The sequence below is a fragment of the Salmo trutta genome, unplaced genomic scaffold (genome assembly GCF_901001165.1).
Source record: "Salmo trutta unplaced genomic scaffold, fSalTru1.1, whole genome shotgun sequence".
NCBI classification, from domain to species: domain Eukaryota; kingdom Metazoa; phylum Chordata; class Actinopteri; order Salmoniformes; family Salmonidae; genus Salmo; species Salmo trutta.
Window position 1 is genome coordinate 26,791 of NW_021822998.1, and position 18,767 is coordinate 45,557.

General features: G+C 43.6%; 15 non-coding genes across 15 annotated transcripts; all 15 read left to right on the top strand.

Annotated features, from left to right (window-relative positions):
* Positions 1 to 964: 964 nt before the first annotated feature.
* On the top strand, positions 965 to 1,037 carry trnar-ucu (transfer RNA arginine (anticodon UCU)). The gene has a single exon. It is a non-coding gene; the product is annotated as a tRNA-Arg (tRNA).
* A 1,029-nt stretch (positions 1,038 to 2,066) lies between these two features.
* Positions 2,067 to 2,139, top strand: trnar-ucu (transfer RNA arginine (anticodon UCU)). Its single transcript has one exon. It is a non-coding gene; the product is annotated as a tRNA-Arg (tRNA).
* Positions 2,140 to 3,170: 1,031 nt separating this feature from the next.
* trnar-ucu (transfer RNA arginine (anticodon UCU)) lies at positions 3,171 to 3,243 on the top strand. The gene has a single exon. It is a non-coding gene; the product is annotated as a tRNA-Arg (tRNA).
* Positions 3,244 to 4,271: 1,028 nt separating this feature from the next.
* On the top strand, positions 4,272 to 4,344 carry trnar-ucu (transfer RNA arginine (anticodon UCU)). The gene has a single exon. It is a non-coding gene; the product is annotated as a tRNA-Arg (tRNA).
* Positions 4,345 to 6,472: 2,128 nt separating this feature from the next.
* Positions 6,473 to 6,545, top strand: trnar-ucu (transfer RNA arginine (anticodon UCU)). The gene has a single exon. It is a non-coding gene; the product is annotated as a tRNA-Arg (tRNA).
* A 997-nt stretch (positions 6,546 to 7,542) lies between these two features.
* On the top strand, positions 7,543 to 7,615 carry trnar-ucu (transfer RNA arginine (anticodon UCU)). Its single transcript has one exon. It is a non-coding gene; the product is annotated as a tRNA-Arg (tRNA).
* A 1,030-nt stretch (positions 7,616 to 8,645) lies between these two features.
* On the top strand, positions 8,646 to 8,718 carry trnar-ucu (transfer RNA arginine (anticodon UCU)). The gene has a single exon. It is a non-coding gene; the product is annotated as a tRNA-Arg (tRNA).
* Positions 8,719 to 9,750: 1,032 nt separating this feature from the next.
* On the top strand, positions 9,751 to 9,823 carry trnar-ucu (transfer RNA arginine (anticodon UCU)). The gene has a single exon. It is a non-coding gene; the product is annotated as a tRNA-Arg (tRNA).
* Positions 9,824 to 10,855: 1,032 nt separating this feature from the next.
* trnar-ucu (transfer RNA arginine (anticodon UCU)) lies at positions 10,856 to 10,928 on the top strand. Its single transcript has one exon. It is a non-coding gene; the product is annotated as a tRNA-Arg (tRNA).
* Positions 10,929 to 13,061: 2,133 nt separating this feature from the next.
* On the top strand, positions 13,062 to 13,134 carry trnar-ucu (transfer RNA arginine (anticodon UCU)). Its single transcript has one exon. It is a non-coding gene; the product is annotated as a tRNA-Arg (tRNA).
* Positions 13,135 to 14,165: 1,031 nt separating this feature from the next.
* Positions 14,166 to 14,238, top strand: trnar-ucu (transfer RNA arginine (anticodon UCU)). Its single transcript has one exon. It is a non-coding gene; the product is annotated as a tRNA-Arg (tRNA).
* Positions 14,239 to 15,268: 1,030 nt separating this feature from the next.
* Positions 15,269 to 15,341, top strand: trnar-ucu (transfer RNA arginine (anticodon UCU)). Its single transcript has one exon. It is a non-coding gene; the product is annotated as a tRNA-Arg (tRNA).
* Positions 15,342 to 16,371: 1,030 nt separating this feature from the next.
* trnar-ucu (transfer RNA arginine (anticodon UCU)) lies at positions 16,372 to 16,444 on the top strand. The gene has a single exon. It is a non-coding gene; the product is annotated as a tRNA-Arg (tRNA).
* Positions 16,445 to 17,475: 1,031 nt separating this feature from the next.
* On the top strand, positions 17,476 to 17,548 carry trnar-ucu (transfer RNA arginine (anticodon UCU)). Its single transcript has one exon. It is a non-coding gene; the product is annotated as a tRNA-Arg (tRNA).
* Positions 17,549 to 18,577: 1,029 nt separating this feature from the next.
* trnar-ucu (transfer RNA arginine (anticodon UCU)) lies at positions 18,578 to 18,650 on the top strand. Its single transcript has one exon. It is a non-coding gene; the product is annotated as a tRNA-Arg (tRNA).
* Positions 18,651 to 18,767: the final 117 nt, after the last annotated feature.

Consider the following 18,767-nt stretch of genomic DNA (forward strand, 5'->3'; position numbering starts at 1 on the left):
TAGAAATGAAGTGCAAATAGGGATTAAAAAAAGGATACTTTCATGGGCATCTCTCTGTGCCCTTCGTGATTCTTTTTTTTATCTGCTTCTATCAGTTCGTATAGGTCATGCTGATCACACAGTGCCACAGTGGCCTAAGAAACTGGCCTCCTAATCCATGTATTGTGAGTTCAAGTATTATTTTGGGGTGCCTTAAAGTGGAGTGATGAAGTGGAAGTATGCTGGGCAGTTAACCCAGTGATTTATGGATCGAAACCATCCTCTTCTATCCAGTTTGTTTTCAGCAAACAGAAATATAAAAACTGCCATAACCCAGAGGTCGATGGATGCCTAAAAAACTGACCTCCCAAGCCAGAGATTGTGAGTTTAAGTCTTCTCAGGGGTGGCTGAAAACAGAGTGTCCCAGCGGAAGCATGCTGGGCCCATAACCCAGAGGTCTATGGATGGAAACCATCCTCTGCTAACAATATTTATTTTTAGATATTAATTGCAACCAGCGATCAAAAAAAGCTAAATATCATGGGCATGTCTCAGTGCCCTTCGTCATTCTAATTTTTTTACTGTTTCTATCAGTTCGTATAGGTCATGCTGATTACACCATGCCCCAGTGGCCTAAAAAACTGGCCTCCCAAGCCAGGGATTGTGAGTGTAAGTCTTATCAGTGGCGGATGAAAGCAGAGTGTCCCAGCGGAAGCGTGCTGGGCCCATAACCCAGAGGTCTATGGATCGAAACCATCCTCTGCAATCCATTTTTATTTTTAGAAATTAATTGCAAACATAAATAAAAAATAGCATAATTTCATGGGCATGTCTCAGTTCCCTCTGTGATTCTTTGTTTGACTGCTTCTGTCAGTTTGTATAGGTCACACTGATTACAGAGGCGCAGCGGAAGCGTGATGGCCCCGTAACCCAGATGTCGATGGATCGAAATCACTCTCTGCTATCAAGGTAGGTTTTGGCAAGTACCCCAGTGGCCTAATGGATAAGGCACTGGCCTTCTAAGCCAGGGATTGTGGGTTCGAGTCCCATCTGGGGTGGATGAAGGCAGTTTGGGAAAGAAGAAGAGAGTTCATGTAACAAAGATGTTGAAGCCATTGTATTTTTAGAAATGAAGTGCAAATAGGGATTAAAAAAAGGATACTTTCATGGGCATCTCTCTGTGCCCTTCGTGATTCTTTTTTTTATCTGCTTCTATCAGTTCGTATAGGTCATGCTGATCACACAGTGCCACAGTGGCCTAAGAAACTGGCCTCCTAATCCATGTATTGTGAGTTCAAGTATTATTTTGGGGTGCCTTAAAGTGGAGTGATGAAGTGGAAGTATGCTGGGCAGTTAACCCAGTGATTTATGGATCGAAACCATCCTCTTCTATCCAGTTTGTTTTCAGCAAACAGAAATATAAAAACTGCCATAACCCAGAGGTCGATGGATGCCTAAAAAACTGACCTCCCAAGCCAGAGATTGTGAGTTTAAGTCTTCTCAGGGGTGGCTGAAAACAGAGTGTCCCAGCGGAAGCATGCTGGGCCCATAACCCAGAGGTCTATGGATGGAAACCATCCTCTGCTAACAATATTTATTTTTAGATATTAATTGCAACCAGCGATCAAAAAAAGCTAAATATCATGGGCATGTCTCAGTGTCCTTCGTCATTCTAATTTTTTTACTGTTTCTATCAGTTCGTATAGGTCATGCTGATTACACCATGCCCCAGTGGCCTAAAAAACTGGCCTCCCAAGCCAGGGATTGTGAGTGTAAGTCTTATCAGTGGCGGATGAAAGCAGAGTGTCCCAGCGGAAGCGTGCTGGGCCCCTAACCCAGAGGTCTATGGATCGAAACCATCCTCTGCAATCCATTTTTATTTTTAGAAATTAATTGCAACCATAAATAAAAAATAGCATAATTTCATGGGCATGTCTCAGTTCCCTCTGTGATTCTTTGTTTGACTGCTTCTGTCAGTTTGTATAGGTCACACTGATTACAGAGGCGCAGCGGAAGCGTGATGGCCCCGTAACCCAGAGGTCGATGGATCGAAATCACTCTCTGCTATCAAGGTAGTTTTGGCAAGTACCCCAGTGGCCTAATGGATAAGGCACTGGCCTTCTAAGCCAGGGATTGTGGGTTCGAGTCCCATCTGGGGTGGATGAAGGCAGTTTGGGAAAGAAGAAGAGAGTTCATGTAACAAAGATGTTGAAGCCATTGTATTTTTAGAAATGAAGTGCAAATAGGGATTAAAAAAAGGATACTTTCATGGGCATCTCTCTGTGCCCTTCGTGATTCTTTTTTTTTATCTGCTTCTATCAGTTCGTATAGGTCATGCTGATCACACAGTGCCACAGTGGCCTAAGAAACTGGCCTCCTAATCCATGTATTGTGAGTTCAAGTATTATTTTGGGGTGCCTTAAAGTGGAGTGATGAAGTGGAAGTATGCTGGGCAGTTAACCCAGTGATTTATGGATCGAAACCATCCTCTTCTATCCAGTTTGTTTTCAGCAAACAGAAATATAAAAACTGCCATAACCCAGAGGTCGATGGATGCCTAAAAAACTGACCTCCCAAGCCAGAGATTGTGAGTTTAAGTCTTCTCAGGGGTGGCTGAAAACAGAGTGTCCCAGCGGAAGCATGCTGGGCCCATAACCCAGAGGTCTATGGATGGAAACCATCCTCTGCTAACAATATTTATTTTTAGATATTAATTGCAACCAGCGATCAAAAAAAGCTTAATATCATGGGCATGTCTCAGTGCCCTTCGTCATTCAATTTTTTTTACTGTTTCTATCAGTTCGTATAGGTCATGCTGATTACACCATGCCCCAGTGGCCTAAAAAACTGGCCTCCCAAGCCAGGGATTGTGAGTGTAAGTCTTATCAGTGGCGGATGAAAGCAGAGTGTCCCAGCGGAAGCGTGCTGGGCCCCTAACCCAGAGGTCTATGGATCGAAACCATCCTCTGCAATCCATTTTTATTTTTAGAAATTAATTGCAAACATAAATAAAAAATAGCATAATTTCATGGGCATGTCTCAGTTCCCTCTGTGATTCTTTGTTTGACTGCTTCTGTCAGTTTGTATAGGTCACACTGATTACAGAGGCGCAGCGGAAGCGTGATGGCCCCGTAACCCAGAGGTCGATGGATCGAAATCACTCTCTGCTATCAAGGTAAGTTTTGGCAAGTACCCCAGTGGCCTAATGGATAAGGCACTGGCCTTCTAAGCCAGGGATTGTGGGTTCGAGTCCCATCTGGGGTGGATGAAGGCAGTTTGGGAAAGAAGAAGAGAGTTCATGTAACAAAGATGTTGAAGCCATTGTATTTTTAGAAATGAAGTGCAAATAGGGATTAAAAAAAGGATACTTTCATGGGCATCTCTCTGTGCCCTTCGTGATTCTTTTTTTTATCTGCTTCTATCAGTTCGTATAGGTCATGCTGATCACACAGTGCCACAGTGGCCTAAGAAACTGGCCTCCTAATCCATGTATTGTGAGTTCAAGTATTATTTTGGGGTGCCTTAAAGTGGAGTGATGAAGTGGAAGTATGCTGGGCAGTTAACCCAGTGATTTATGGATCGAAACCATCCTCTTCTATCCAGTTTGTTTTCAGCAAACAGAAATATAAAAACTGCCATAACCCAGAGGTCGATGGATGCCTAAAAAACTGACCTCCCAAGCCAGAGATTGTGAGTTTAAGTCTTCTCAGGGGTGGCTGAAAACAGAGTGTCCCAGCGGAAGCATGCTGGGCCCATAACCCAGAGGTCTATGGATGGAAACCATCCTCTGCTAACAATATTTATTTTTAGATATTAATTGCAACCAGCGATCAAAAAAAGCTAAATATCATGGGCATGTCTCAGTGCCCTTCGTCATTCAATTTTTTTACTGTTTCTATCAGTTCGTATAGGTCATGCTGATTACACCATGCCCCAGTGGCCTAAAAAACTGGCCTCCCAAGCCAGGGATTGTGAGTGTAAGTCTTATCAGTGGCGGATGAAAGCAGAGTGTCCCAGCGGAAGCGTGCTGGGCCCCTAACCCAGAGGTCTATGGATCGAAACCATCCTCTGCAATCCATTTTATTTTTAGAAATTAATTGCAAACATAAATAAAAAATAGCATAATTTCATGGGCATGTCTCAGTTCCCTCTGTGATTCTTTGTTTGACTGCTTCTGTCAGTTTGTATAGGTCACACTGATTACAGAGGCGCAGCGGAAGCGTGATGGCCCCGTAACCCAGAGGTCGATGGATCGAAATCACTCTCTGCTATCAAGGTAGGTTTTGGCAAGTACCCCAGTGGCCTAATGGATAAGGCACTGGCCTTCTAAGCCAGGGATTGTGGGTTTGAGTCCCATCTGGGGTGGATGAAGGCAGTTTGGGAAAGAAGAAGATAGTTCATGTAACAAATATGTTGAAGCCATTGTACTTTTAGAAATGAAGTGCAAATAGGGATTAAAAAAGGATACTTTCATGGGCATCTCTCTGTGCCCTTCGTGATTCTTTTTTTTATCTGCTTCTATCAGTTCGTATAGGTCATGCTGATCACACAGTGCCACAGTGGCCTAAGAAACTGGCCTCCTAATCCATGTATTGTGAGTTCAAGTATTATTTTGGGGTGCCTTAAAGTGGAGTGATGAAGTGGAAGTATGCTGGGCAGTTAACCCAGTGATTTATGGATCGAAACCATCCTCTTCTATCCAGTTTGTTTTCAGCAAACAGAAATATAAAAACTGCCATAACCCAGAGGTCGATGGATGCCTAAAAAACTGACCTCCCAAGCCAGAGATTGTGAGTTTAAGTCTTCTCAGGGGTGGCTGAAAACAGAGTGTCCCAGCGGAAGCATGCTGGGCCCATAACCCAGAGGTCTATGGATGGAAACCATCCTCTGCTAACAATCTTTATTTTTAGAATTAATTGCAACCAGCGATCAAAAAAAGCTAAATATCATGGGCATGTCTCAGTGCCCTTCGTCATTCTAATTTTTTACTGTTTCTATCAGTTCGTATAGGTCATGCTGATTACACCATGCCCCAGTGGCCTAAAAAACTGGCCTCCCAAGCCAGGGATTGTGAGTGTAAGTCTTATCAGTGGCGGATGAAAGCAGAGTGTCCCAGCGGAAGCGTGCTGGGCCCCTAACCCAGAGGTCTATGGATCGAAACCATCCTCTGCAATCCATTTTTATTTTTAGAAATTAATTGCAAACATAAATAAAAAATAGCATAATTTCATGGGCATGTCTCAGTTCCCTCTGTGATTCTTTGTTTGACTGCTTCTGTCAGTTTGTATAGGTCACACTGATTACAGAGGCGCAGCGGAAGCGTGATGGCCCCGTAACCCAGAGGTCGATGGATTGAAATCACTCTCTGCTATCAAGGTAAGTTTTGGCAAGTACCCCAGTGGCCTAATGGATAAGGCACTGGCATTCTAAGCCAGGGATTGTGGGTTCGAGTCCCATCTGTGGTGGATGAAGGCAGTTTGGGAAAGAAGAAGAGAGTTCATGTAACAAAGATGTTGAAGCCATTGTATTTTTAGAAATGAAGTGCAAATAGGGATTAAAAAAAGGATACTTTCATGGGCATCTCTCTGGGCCCTTCGTGATTCTTTTTTTTTATCTGCTTCTATCAGTTCGTATAGGTCATGCTGATCACACAGTGCCACAGTGGCCTAAGAAACTGGCCTCCTAATCCATGTATTGTGAGTTCAAGTATTATTTTGGGGTGCCTTAAAGTGGAGTGATGAAGTGGAAGTATGCTGGGCAGTTAACCCAGTGATTTATGGATCGAAACCATCCTCTTCTATCCAGTTTGTTTTCAGCAAACAGAAATATAAAAACTGCCATAACCCAGAGGTCGATGGATGCCTAAAAAACTGACCTCCCAAGCCAGAGATTGTGAGTTTAAGTCTTCTCAGGGGTGGCTGAAAACAGAGTGTCCCAGCGGAAGCATGCTGGGCCCATAACCCAGAGGTCTATGGATGGAAACCATCCTCTGCTAACAATCTTTATTTTTAGAAATTAATTGCAACCAGCGATCAAAAAAAGCTAAATATCATGGGCATGTCTCAGTGCCCTTCGTCATTCAATTTTTTTACTGTTTCTATCAGTTCGTATAGGTCATGCTGATTACACCATGCCCCAGTGGCCTAAAAAACTGGCCTCCCAAGCCAGGGATTGTGAGTGTAAGTCTTATCAGTGGCGGATGAAAGCAGAGTGTCCCAGCGGAAGCGTGCTGGGCCCCTAACCCAGAGGTCTATGGATCGAAACCATCCTCTGCAATCCATTTTTATTTTAGAAATGAATTGCAAACATAAATAAAAAATAGCATAATTTCATGGGCATGTCTCAGTTCCCTCTGTGATTCTTTGTTTGACTGCTTCTGTCAGTTTGTATAGGTCACACTGATTACAGAGGCGCAGCGGAAGCGTGATGGCCCCGTAACCCAGAGGTCGATGGATCGAAATCACTCTCTGCTATCAAGGTAGTTTTGGCAAGTACCCCAGTGGCCTAATGGATAAGGCACTGGCCTTCTAAGCCAGGGATTGTGGGTTCGAGTCCCATCTGGGGTGGATGAAGGCAGTTTGGGAAAGAAGAAGAGAGTTCATGTAACAAAGATGTTGAAGCCATTGTATTTTTAGAAATGAAGTGCAAATAGGGATTAAAAAAAGGATACTTTCATGGGCATCTCTCTGTGCCCTTCGTGATTCTTTTTTTTATCTGCTTCTATCAGTTCGTATAGGTCATGCTGATCACACAGTGCCACAGTGGCCTAAGAAACTGGCCTCCTAATCCATGTATGTGAGTTATAGAGTCTTCTCAGTAGGGGTGGCTGAAAAACAGAGTGTCCCAGCGGAAGCGTGCTGGGCCATAACCCAGAGGCCTATAGATCGAAACCATTCTCTGCGATCCATTTAATTTTCAGAAATTAAACTGCAAACAGGGATTAAAAAAGCATAATATCAATGGCATGTCTCATGCCCTATGCGGGATGAAAGCAGAGTGGCGCTGCGTCAACGTGCTGGCCCATAACCCAGAGGTCTATGAATGAAACCATCCTCTGCTAACAATCTTTATTTTTGAAATTAAATTGCAACCAGCGATCAAAAAAAGCCTAAATATCATGGGCATGTCTCAGTGCCCTTCGTCATTCAATTTTTTTACTGTTTCTATCAGTTCGTATAGGTCATGCTGATTACAACCATGCCCCAGTGGCCTAAAAAACTGGCCTCCCAAGCCAGGGATTGTGAGTGTAAGTCTTATCAGTGGCGGAATGAAAGCAGAGTGTCCCAGCGGAAGCGTGCTGGGCCCCTAACCCAGAGGTCTATGGATCGAAACCATCCTCTGCAATCCATTTTTATTTTTAGAAATGAATTGCAAACATAAATAAAAAATAGCATAATTTCATGGGCATGTCTCAGTTCCCTCTGTGATTCTTTGTTTGACTGCTTCTGTCAGTTTGTATAGGTCACACTGATTACAGAGGCGCAGCGGAAGCGTGATGGCCCCGTAACCCAGAGGTCGATGGATCGAAATCACTCTCTGCTATCAAGGTAAGTTTTGGCAAGTACCCCAGTGGCCTAATGGATAAGGCACTGGCCTTCTAAGCCAGGGATTGTGGGTTCGAGTCCCATCTGGGGTGGATGAAGGCAGTTTGGGAAAGAAGAAGAGAGTTCATGTAACAAAGATGTTGAAGCCATTGTATTTTTAGAAATGAAGTGCAAATAGGGATTAAAAAAGGATACTTTCATGGGCATCTCTCTGTGCCCTTCGTGATTCTTTTTTTTATCTGCTTCTATCAGTTCGTATAGGTCATGCTGATCACACAGTGCCACAGTGGCCTAAGAAACTGGCCTCCTAATCCATGTATTGTGAGTTCAAGTATTATTTTGGGGTGCCTTAAAGTGGAGTGATGAAGTGGAAGTATGCTGGGCAGTTAACCCAGTGATTTATGGATCGAAACCATCCTCTTCTATCCAGTTTGTTTTCAGCAAACAGAAATATAAAAACTGCCATAACCCAGAGGTCGATGGATGCCTAAAAAACTGACCTCCCAAGCCAGAGATTGTGAGTTTAAGTCTTCTCAGGGGTGGCTGAAAACAGAGTGTCCCAGCGGAAGCATGCTGGGCCCATAACCCAGAGGTCTATGGATGGAAACCATCCTCTGCTAACAATCTTTATTTTTAGAAATTAATTGCAACCAGCGATCAAAAAAAGCTAAATATCATGGGCATGTCTCAGTGTCCCTTCGTCATTCTAATTTTTTTACTGTTTCTATCAGTTCGTATAGGTCATGCTGATTACACCATGCCCCAGTGGCCTAAAAAACTGGCCTCCCAAGCCAGGGATTGTGAGTGTAAGTCTTATCAGTGGCGGATGAAAGCAGAGTGTCCCAGCGGAAGCGTGCTGGGCCCCTAACCCAGAGGTCTATGGATCGAAACCATCCTCTGCAATCCATTTTTATTTTTAGAAATGAATTGCAAACATAAATAAAAAATAGCATAATTTCATGGGCATGTCTCAGTTCCCTCTGTGATTCTTTGTTTGACTGCTTCTGTCAGTTTGTATAGGTCACACTGATTACAGAGGCGCAGCGGAAGCGTGATGGCCCCGTAACCCAGAGGTCGATGGATCGAAATCACTCTCTGCTATCAAGGTAAGTTTTGGCAAGTACCCCAGTGGCCTAATGGATAAGGCACTGGCCTTCTAAGCCAGGGATTGTGGGTTCGAGTCCCATCTGGGGTGGATGAAGGCAGTTTGGGAAAGAAGAAGAGAGTTCATGTAACAAAGATGTTGAAGCCATTGTATTTTTAGAAATGAAGTGCAAATAGGGATTAAAAAAAGGATACTTTCATGGGCATCTCTCTGTGCCCTTCGTGATTCTTTTTTTTATCTGCTTCTATCAGTTCGTATAGGTCATGCTGATCACACAGTGCCACAGTGGCCTAAGAAACTGGCCTCCTAATCCATGTATTGTGAGTTCAAGTATTATTTTGGGGTGCCTTAAAGTGGAGTGATGAAGTGGAAGTATGCTGGGCAGTTAACCCAGTGATTTATGGATCGAAACCATCCTCTTCTATCCAGTTTGTTTTCAGCAAACAGAAATATAAAAACTGCCATAACCCAGAGGTCGATGGATGCCTAAAAAACTGACCTCCCAAGCCAGAGATTGTGAGTTTAAGTCTTCTCAGGGGTGGCTGAAAACAGAGTGTCCCAGCGGAAGCATGCTGGGCCCATAACCCAGAGGTCTATGGATGGAAACCATCCTCTGCTAACAATCTTTATTTTTAGATAATTAATTGCAACCAGCGATCAAAAAAAGCTAAATATCATGGGCATGTCTCAGTGTCCCTTCGTCATTCTAATTTTTTTACTGTTTCTATCAGTTCGTATAGGTCATGCTGATTACACCATGCCCCAGTGGCCTAAAAAACTGGCCTCCCAAGCCAGGGATTGTGAGTGTAAGTCTTATCAGTGGCGGATGAAAGCAGAGTGTCCCAGCGGAAGCGTGCTGGGCCCATAACCCAGAGGTCTATGGATCGAAACCATCCTCTGCAATCCATTTTTATTTTTAGAAATGAATTGCAAACATAAATAAAAAATAGCATAATTTCATGGGCATGTCTCAGTTCCCTCTGTGATTCTTTGTTTGACTGCTTCTGTCAGTTTGTATAGGTCACACTGATTACAGAGGCGCAGCGGAAGCGTGATGGCCCCGTAACCCAGAGGTCGATGGATCGAAATCACTCTCTGCTATCAAGGTAAGTTTTGGCAAGTACCCCAGTGGCCTAATGGATAAGGCACTGGCCTTCTAAGCCAGGGATTGTGGGTTCGAGTCCCATCTGGGGTGGATGAAGGCAGTTTGGGAAAGAAGAAGAGAGTTCATGTAACAAAGATGTTGAAGCCATTGTATTTTTAGAAATGAAGTGCAAATAGGGATTAAAAAAAGGATACTTTCATGGGCATCTCTCTGTGCCCTTCGTGATTCTTTTTTTTTATCTGCTTCTATCAGTTCGTATAGGTCATGCTGATCACACAGTGCCACAGTGGCCTAAGAAACTGGCCTCCTAATCCATGTATTGTGAGTTCAAGTATTATTTTGGGGTGCCTTAAAGTGGAGTGATGAAGTGGAAGTATGCTGGGCAGTTAACCCAGTGATTTATGGATCGAAACCATCCTCTTCTATCCAGTTTGTTTTCAGCAAACAGAAATATAAAAACTGCCATAACCCAGAGGTCGATGGATGCCTAAAAAACTGACCTCCCAAGCCAGAGATTGTGAGTTTAAGTCTTCTCAGGGGTGGCTGAAAACAGAGTGTCCCAGCGGAAGCATGCTGGGCCCATAACCCAGAGGTCTATGGATGGAAACCATCCTCTGCTAACAATATTTATTTTTAGAAATTAATTGCAACCAGCGATCAAAAAAAGCTAAATATCATGGGCATGTCTCAGTGTCCCTTCGTCATTCTAATTTTTTTACTGTTTCTATCAGTTCGTATAGGTCATGCTGATTACACCATGCCCCAGTGGCCTAAAAAACTGGCCTCCCAAGCCAGGGATTGTGAGTGTAAGTCTTATCAGTGGCGGATGAAAGCAGAGTGTCCCAGCGGAAGCGTGCTGGGCCCCTAACCCAGAGGTCTATGGATCGAAACCATCCTCTGCAATCCATTTTTATTTTTAGAAATGAATTGCAAACATAAATAAAAAATAGCATAATTTCATGGGCATGTCTCAGTTCCCTCTGTGATTCTTTGTTTGACTGCTTCTGTCAGTTTGTATAGGTCACACTGATTACAGAGGCGCAGCGGAAGCGTGATGGCCCCGTAACCCAGAGGTCGATGGATCGAAATCACTCTCTGCTATCAAGGTAAGTTTTGGCAAGTACCCCAGTGGCCTAATGGATAAGGCACTGGCCTTCTAAGCCAGGGATTGTGGGTTCGAGTCCCATCTGGGGTGGATGAAGGCAGTTTGGGAAAGAAGAAGAGAGTTCATGTAACAAAGATGTTGAAGCCATTGTATTTTTAGAAATGAAGTGCAAATAGGGATTAAAAAAAGGATACTTTCATGGGCATCTCTCTGTGCCCTTCGTGATTCTTTTTTTTATCTGCTTCTATCAGTTCGTATAGGTCATGCTGATCACACAGTGCCACAGTGGCCTAAGAAACTGGCCTCCTAATCCATGTATTGTGAGTTCAAGTATTATTTTGGGGTGCCTTAAAGTGGAGTGATGAAGTGGAAGTATGCTGGGCAGTTAACCCAGTGATTTATGGATCGAAACCATCCTCTTCTATCCAGTTTGTTTTCAGCAAACAGAAATATAAAAACTGCCATAACCCAGAGGTCGATGGATGCCTAAAAAACTGACCTCCCAAGCCAGAGATTGTGAGTTTAAGTCTTCTCAGGGGTGGCTGAAAACAGAGTGTCCCAGCGGAAGCATGCTGGGCCCATAACCCAGAGGTCTATGGATGGAAACCATCCTCTGCTAACAATCTTTATTTTTAGAAATTAATTGCAACCAGCGATCAAAAAAAGCTAAATATCATGGGCATGTCTCAGTGCCCTTCGTCATTCTAATTTTTTTACTGTTTCTATCAGTTCGTATAGGTCATGCTGATTACACCATGCCCCAGTGGCCTAAAAAACTGGCCTCCCAAGCCAGGGATTGTGAGTGTAAGTCTTGTCAGTGGCGGATGAAAGCAGAGTGTCCCAGCGGAAGTGTGCTGGGCCCATAACCCAGAGATCTATGGATCGAAACCATCCTCTGCAATCCATTTTTATTTTTAGAAATTAATTGCAAACATAAATAAAAAATAGCATAATTTCATGGGCATGTCTCAGTTCCCTCTGTGATTCTTTGTTTGACTGCTTCTGTCAGTTTGTATAGGTCACACTGATTACAGAGGCGCAGCGGAAGCATGATGGCCCCGTAACCCAGAGGTCGATGGATCGAAATCACTCTCTGCTATCAAGGTGAGTTTTGGCAAGTACCCCAGTGGCCTAATGGATAAAGCACTGGCGTTCTAAGCCAGGGATTGTGGGTTCGAGTCTCATCTGGGGTGGATGAAGGCAGTTTGGGAAAGAAGAAGAGAGTTCATGTAACAAAGATGTTGAAGCCATTGTATTTTTAGAAATGAAGTGCAAATAGGGATTAAAAAAAGGATACTTTCATGGGCATCTCTCTGTGCCCTTCGTGATTTTTTTTTTTATCTGCTTCTATCAGTTCGTATAGGTCATGCTGATCACACAGTGCCACAGTGGCCTAAGAAACTGGCCTCCTAATCCATGTATTGTGAGTTCAAGTATTATTTTGGGGTGCCTTAAAGTGGAGTGATGAAGTGGAAGTATGCTGGGCAGTTAACCCAGTGATTTATGGATCGAAACCATCCTCTTCTATCCAGTTTGTTTTCAGCAAACAGAAATATAAAAACTGCCATAACCCAGAGGTCGATGGATGCCTAAAAAACTGACCTCCCAAGCCAGAGATTGTGAGTTTAAGTCTTCTCAGGGGTGGCTGAAAACAGAGTGTCCCAGCGGAAGCATGCTGGGCCCATAACCCAGAGGTCTATGGATGGAAACCATCCTCTGCTAACAATCTTTATTTTTAGAAATTAATTGCAACCAGCGATCAAAAAAAGCTAAATATCATGGGCATGTCTCAGTGTCCTTCGTCATTCTAATTTTTTACTGTTTCTATCAGTTCGTATAGGTCATGCTGATTACACCATGCCCCAGTGGCCTAAAAAACTGGCCTCCCAAGCCAGGGATTGTGAGTGTAAGTCTTATCAGTGGCGGATGAAAGCAGAGTGTCCCAGCGGAAGCGTGCTGGGCCCATAATCCCAGAGGTCTATGGATCGAAACCATCCTCTGCAATCCATTTTTATTTTTAGAAATGAATTGCAAACATAAATAAAAAATAGCATAATTTCATGGGCATGTCTCAGTTCCCTCTGTGATTCTTTGTTTGACTGCTTCTGTCAGTTTGTATAGGTCACACTGATTACAGAGGCGCAGCGGAAGCGTGATGGCCCCGTAACCCAGAGGTCGATGGATCGAAATCACTCTCTGCTATCAAGGTAAGTTTTGGCAAGTACCCCAGTGGCCTAATGGATAAGGCACTGGCCTTCTAAGCCAGGGATTGTGGGTTCGAGTCCCATCTGGGGTGGATGAAGGCAGTTTGGGAAAGAAGAAGAGAGTTCATGTAACAAAGATGTTGAAGCCATTGTATTTTTAGAAATGAAGTGCAAATAGGGATTAAAAAAAGGATACTTTCATGGGCATCTCTCTGTGCCCTTCGTGATTCTTTTTTTTTATCTGCTTCTATCAGTTCGTATAGGTCATGCTGATCACACAGTGCCACAGTGGCCTAAGAAACTGGCCTCCTAATCCATGTATTGTGAGTTCAAGTATTATTTTGGGGTGCCTTAAAGTGGAGTGATGAAGTGGAAGTATGCTGGGCAGTTAACCCAGTGATTTATGGATCGAAACCATCCTCTTCTATCCAGTTTGTTTTCAGCAAACAGAAATATAAAAACTGCCATAACCCAGAGGTCGATGGATGCCTAAAAAACTGACCTCCCAAGCCAGAGATTGTGAGTTTAAGTCTTCTCAGGGGTGGCTGAAAACAGAGTGTCCCAGCGGAAGCATGCTGGGCCCATAACCCAGAGGTCTATGGATGGAAACCATCCTCTGCTAACAATCTTTATTTTTAGAAATTAATTGCAACCAGCGATCAAAAAAAGCTAAATATCATGGGCATGTCTCAGTGTCCTTCGTCATTCTAATTTTTTTACTGTTTCTATCAGTTCGTATAGGTCATGCTGATTACACCATGCCCCAGTGGCCTAAAAAACTGGCCTCCCAAGCCAGGGATTGTGAGTGTAAGTCTTATCAGTGGCGGATGAAAGCAGAGTGTCCCAGCGGAAGCGTGCTGGGCCCATATCCCAGAGGTCTATGGATCGAAACCATCCTCTGCAATCCATTTTTATTTTTAGAAATGAATTGCAAACATAAATAAAAAATAGCATAATTTCATGGGCATGTCTCAGTTCCCTCTGTGATTCTTTGTTTGACTGCTTCTGTCAGTTTGTATAGGTCACACTGATTACAGAGGCGCAGCGGAAGCGTGATGGCCCCGTAACCCAGAGGTCGATGGATCGAAATCACTCTCTGCTATCAAGGTAAGTTTTGGCAAGTACCCCAGTGGCCTAATGGATAAGGCACTGGCCTTCTAAGCCAGGGATTGTGGGTTCGAGTCCCATCTGGGGTGGATGAAGGCAGTTTGGGAAAGAAGAAGAGAGTTCATGTAACAAAGATGTTGAAGCCATTGTATTTTTAGAAATGAAGTGCAAATAGGGATTAAAAAAAGGATACTTTCATGGGCATCTCTCTGTGCCCTTCGTGATTCTTTTTTTTTATCTGCTTCTATCAGTTCGTATAGGTCATGCTGATCACACAGTGCCACAGTGGCCTAAGAAACTGGCCTCCTAATCCATGTATTGTGAGTTCAAGTATTATTTTGGGGTGCCTTAAAGTGGAGTGATGAAGTGGAAGTATGCTGGGCAGTTAACCCAGTGATTTATGGATCGAAACCATCCTCTTCTATCCAGTTTGTTTTCAGCAAACAGAAATATAAAAACTGCCATAACCCAGAGGTCGATGGATGCCTAAAAAACTGACCTCCCAAGCCAGAGATTGTGAGTTTAAGTCTTCTCAGGGGTGGCTGAAAACAGAGTGTCCCAGCGGAAGCATGCTGGGCCCATAACCCAGAGGTCTATGGATGGAAACCATCCTCTGCTAACAATCTTTATTTTTAGAAATTAATTGCAACCAGCGATCAAAAAAAGCTAAATATCATGGGCATGTCTCAGTGTCCTTCGTCATTCTAATTTTTTACTGTTTCTATCAGTTCGTATAGGTCATGCTGATTACACCATGCCCCAGTGGCCTAAAAAACTGGCCTCCCAAGCCAGGGATTGTGAGTGTAAGTCTTATCAGTGGCGGATGAAAGCAGAGTGTCCCAGCGGAAGCGTGCTGGGCCCCTAACCCAGAGGTCTATGGATCGAAACCATCCTCTGCAATCCATTTTTATTTTTAGAAATGAATTGCAAACATAAATAAAAAATAGCATAATTTCATGGGCATGTCTCAGTTCCCTCTGTGATTCTTTGTTTGACTGCTTCTGTCAGTTTGTATAGGTCACACTGATTACAGAGGCGCAGCGGAAGCGTGATGGCCCCGTAACCCAGAGGTCGATGGATCGAAATCACTCTCTGCTATCAAGGTAAGTTTTGGCAAGTACCCCAGTGGCCTAATGGATAAGGCACTGGCCTTCTAAGCCAGGGATTGTGGGTTCGAGTCCCATCTGGGGTGGATGAAGGCAGTTTGGGAAAGAAGAAGAGAGTTCATGTAACAAAGATGTTGAAGCCATTGTATTTTTAGAAATGAAGTGCAAATAGGGATTAAAAAAAGGATACTTTCATGGGCATCTCTCTGTGCCCTTCGTGATTCTTTTTTTTTATCTGCTTCTATCAGTTCGTATAGGTCATGCTGATCACACAGTGCCACAGTGGCCTAAGAAACTGGCCTCCTAATCCATGTATTGTGAGTTCAAGTATTATTTTGGGGTGCCTTAAAGTGGAGTGATGAAGTGGAAGTATGCTGGGCAGTTAACCCAGTGATTTATGGATCGAAACCATCCTCTTCTATCCAGTTTGTTTTCAGCAAACAGAAATATAAAAACTGCCATAACCCAGAGGTCGATGGATGCCTAAAAAACTGACCTCCCAAGCCAGAGATTGTGAGTTTAAGTCTTCTCAGGGGTGGCTGAAAACAGAGTGTCCCAGCGGAAGCATGCTGGGCCCATAACCCAGAGGTCTATGGATGGAAACCATCCTCTGCTAACAATCTTTATTTTTAGAAATTAATTGCAACCAGCGATCAAAAAAAGCTAAATATCATGGGCATGTCTCAGTGTCCTTCGTCATTCTAATTTTTTACTGTTTCTATCAGTTCGTATAGGTCATGCTGATTACACCATGCCCCAGTGGCCTAAAAAACTGGCCTCCCAAGCCAGGGATTGTGAGTGTAAGTCTTATCAGTGGCGGATGAAAGCAGAGTGTCCCAGCGGAAGCGTGCTGGGCCCATATCCCAGAGGTCTATGGATCGAAACCATCCTCTGCAATCCATTTTTATTTTTAGAAATGAATTGCAAACATAAATAAAAAATAGCATAATTTCATGGGCATGTCTCAGTTCCCTCTGTGATTCTTTGTTTGACTGCTTCTGTCAGTTTGTATAGGTCACACTGATTACAGAGGCGCAGCGGAAGCGTGATGGCCCCGTAACCCAGAGGTCGATGGATCGAAATCACTCTCTGCTATCAAGGTAAGTTTTGGCAAGTACCCCAGTGGCCTAATGGATAAGGCACTGGCCTTCTAAGCCAGGGATTGTGGGTTCGAGTCCCATCTGGGGTGGATGAAGGCAGTTTGGGAAAGAAGAAGAGAGTTCATGTAACAAAGATGTTGAAGCCATTGTATTTTTAGAAATGAAGTGCAAATAGGGATTAAAAAAAGGATACTTTCATGGGCATCTCTCTGTGCCCTTCGTGATTCTTTTTTTTATCTGCTTCTATCAGTTCGTATAGGTCATGCTGATCACACAGTGCCACAGTGGCCTAAGAAACTGGCCTCCTAATCCATGTATTGTGAGTTCAAGTATTATTTTGGGGTGCCTTAAAGTGGAGTGATGAAGTGGAAGTATGCTGGGCAGTTAACCCAGTGATTTATGGATCGAAACCATCCTCTTCTATCCAGTTTGTTTTCAGCAAACAGAAATATAAAAACTGCCATAACCCAGAGGTCGATGGATGCCTAAAAAACTGACCTCCCAAGCCAGAGATTGTGAGTTTAAGTCTTCTCAGGGGTGGCTGAAAACAGAGTGTCCCAGCGGAAGCATGCTGGGCCCATAACCCAGAGGTCTATGGATGGAAACCATCCTCTGCTAACAATCTTTATTTTTAGAAATTAATTGCAACCAGCGATCAAAAAAAGCTAAATATCATGGGCATGTCTCAGTGTCCCTTCGTCATTCTAATTTTTTTACTGTTTCTATCAGTTCGTATAGGTCATGCTGATTACACCATGCCCCAGTGGCCTAAAAAACTGGCCTCCCAAGCCAGGGATTGTGAGTGTAAGTCTTATCAGTGGCGGATGAAAGCAGAGTGTCCCAGCGGAAGCGTGCTGGGCCCCTAACCCAGAGGTCTATGGATCGAAACCATCCTCTGCAATCCATTTTTATTTTTAGAAATGAATTGCAAACATAAATAAAAAATAGCATAATTTCATGGGCATGTCTCAGTTCCCTCTGTGATTCTTTGTTTGACTGCTTCTGTCAGTTTGTATAGGTCACACTGATTACAGAGGCGCAGCGGAAGCGTGATGGCCCCGTAACCCAGAGGTCGATGGATCGAAATCACTCTCTGCTATCAAGGTAAGTTTTGGCAAGTACCCCAGTGGCCTAATGGATAAGGCACTGGCCTTCTAAGCCAGGGATTGTGGGTTCGAGTCCCATCTGGGGTGGATGAAGGCAGTTTGGGAAAGAAGAAGAGAGTTCATGTAACAAAGATGTTGAAGCCATTGTATTTTTAGAAATGAAGTGCAAATAGGGATTAAAAAAAGGATACTTTCATGGGCATCTCTCTGTGCCCTTCGTGATTCTTTTTTTTATCTGCTTCTATCAGTTCGTATAGGTCATGCTGATCACACAGTGCCACAGTGGCCTAAGAAACTGGCCTCCTAATCCATGTATTGTGAGTTCAAGTATTATTTTGGGGTGCCTTAAAGTGGAGTGATGAAGTGGAAGTATGCTGGGCAGTTAACCCAGTGATTTATGGATCGAAACCATCCTCTTCTATCCAGTTTGTTTTCAGCAAACAGAAATATAAAAACTGCCATAACCCAGAGGTCGATGGATGCCTAAAAAACTGACCTCCCAAGCCAGAGATTGTGAGTTTAAGTCTTCTCAGGGGTGGCTGAAAACAGAGTGTCCCAGCGGAAGCATGCTGGGCCCATAACCCAGAGGTCTATGGATGGAAACCATCCTCTGCTAACAATCTTTATTTTTAGAAATTAATTGCAACCAGCGATCAAAAAAAGCTAAATATCATGGGCATGTCTCAGTGTCCTTCGTCATTCTAATTTTTTACTGTTTCTATCAGTTCGTATAGGTCATGCTGATTACACCATGCCCCAGTGGCCTAAAAAACTGGCCTCCCAAGCCAGGGATTGTGAGTGTAAGTCTTATCAGTGGCGGATGAAAGCAGAGTGTCCCAGCGGAAGCGTGCTGGGCCCATAACCCAGAGGTCTATGGATCGAAACCATCCTCTGCAATCCATTTTTATTTTTAGAAATGAATTGCAAACATAAATAAAAAATAGCATAATTTCATGGGCATGTCTCAGTTCCCTCTGTGATTCTTTGTTTGACTGCTTCTGTCAGTTTGTATAGGTCACACTGATTACAGAGGCGCAGCGGAAGCGTGATGGCCCCGTAACCCAGATGTCGATGGATCGAAATCACTCTCTGCTATCAAGGTAAGTTTTGGCAAGTACCCCAGTGGCCTAATGGATAAGGCACTGGCCTTCTAAGCCAGGGATTGTGGGTTCGAGTCCCATCTGGGGTGGATGAAGGCAGTTTGGGAAAGAAGAAGAGAGTTCATGTAACAAAGATGTTGAAGCCATTGTATTTTTAGAAATGAAGTGCAAATAGGGATTAAAAAAAGGATACTTTCATGGGCATC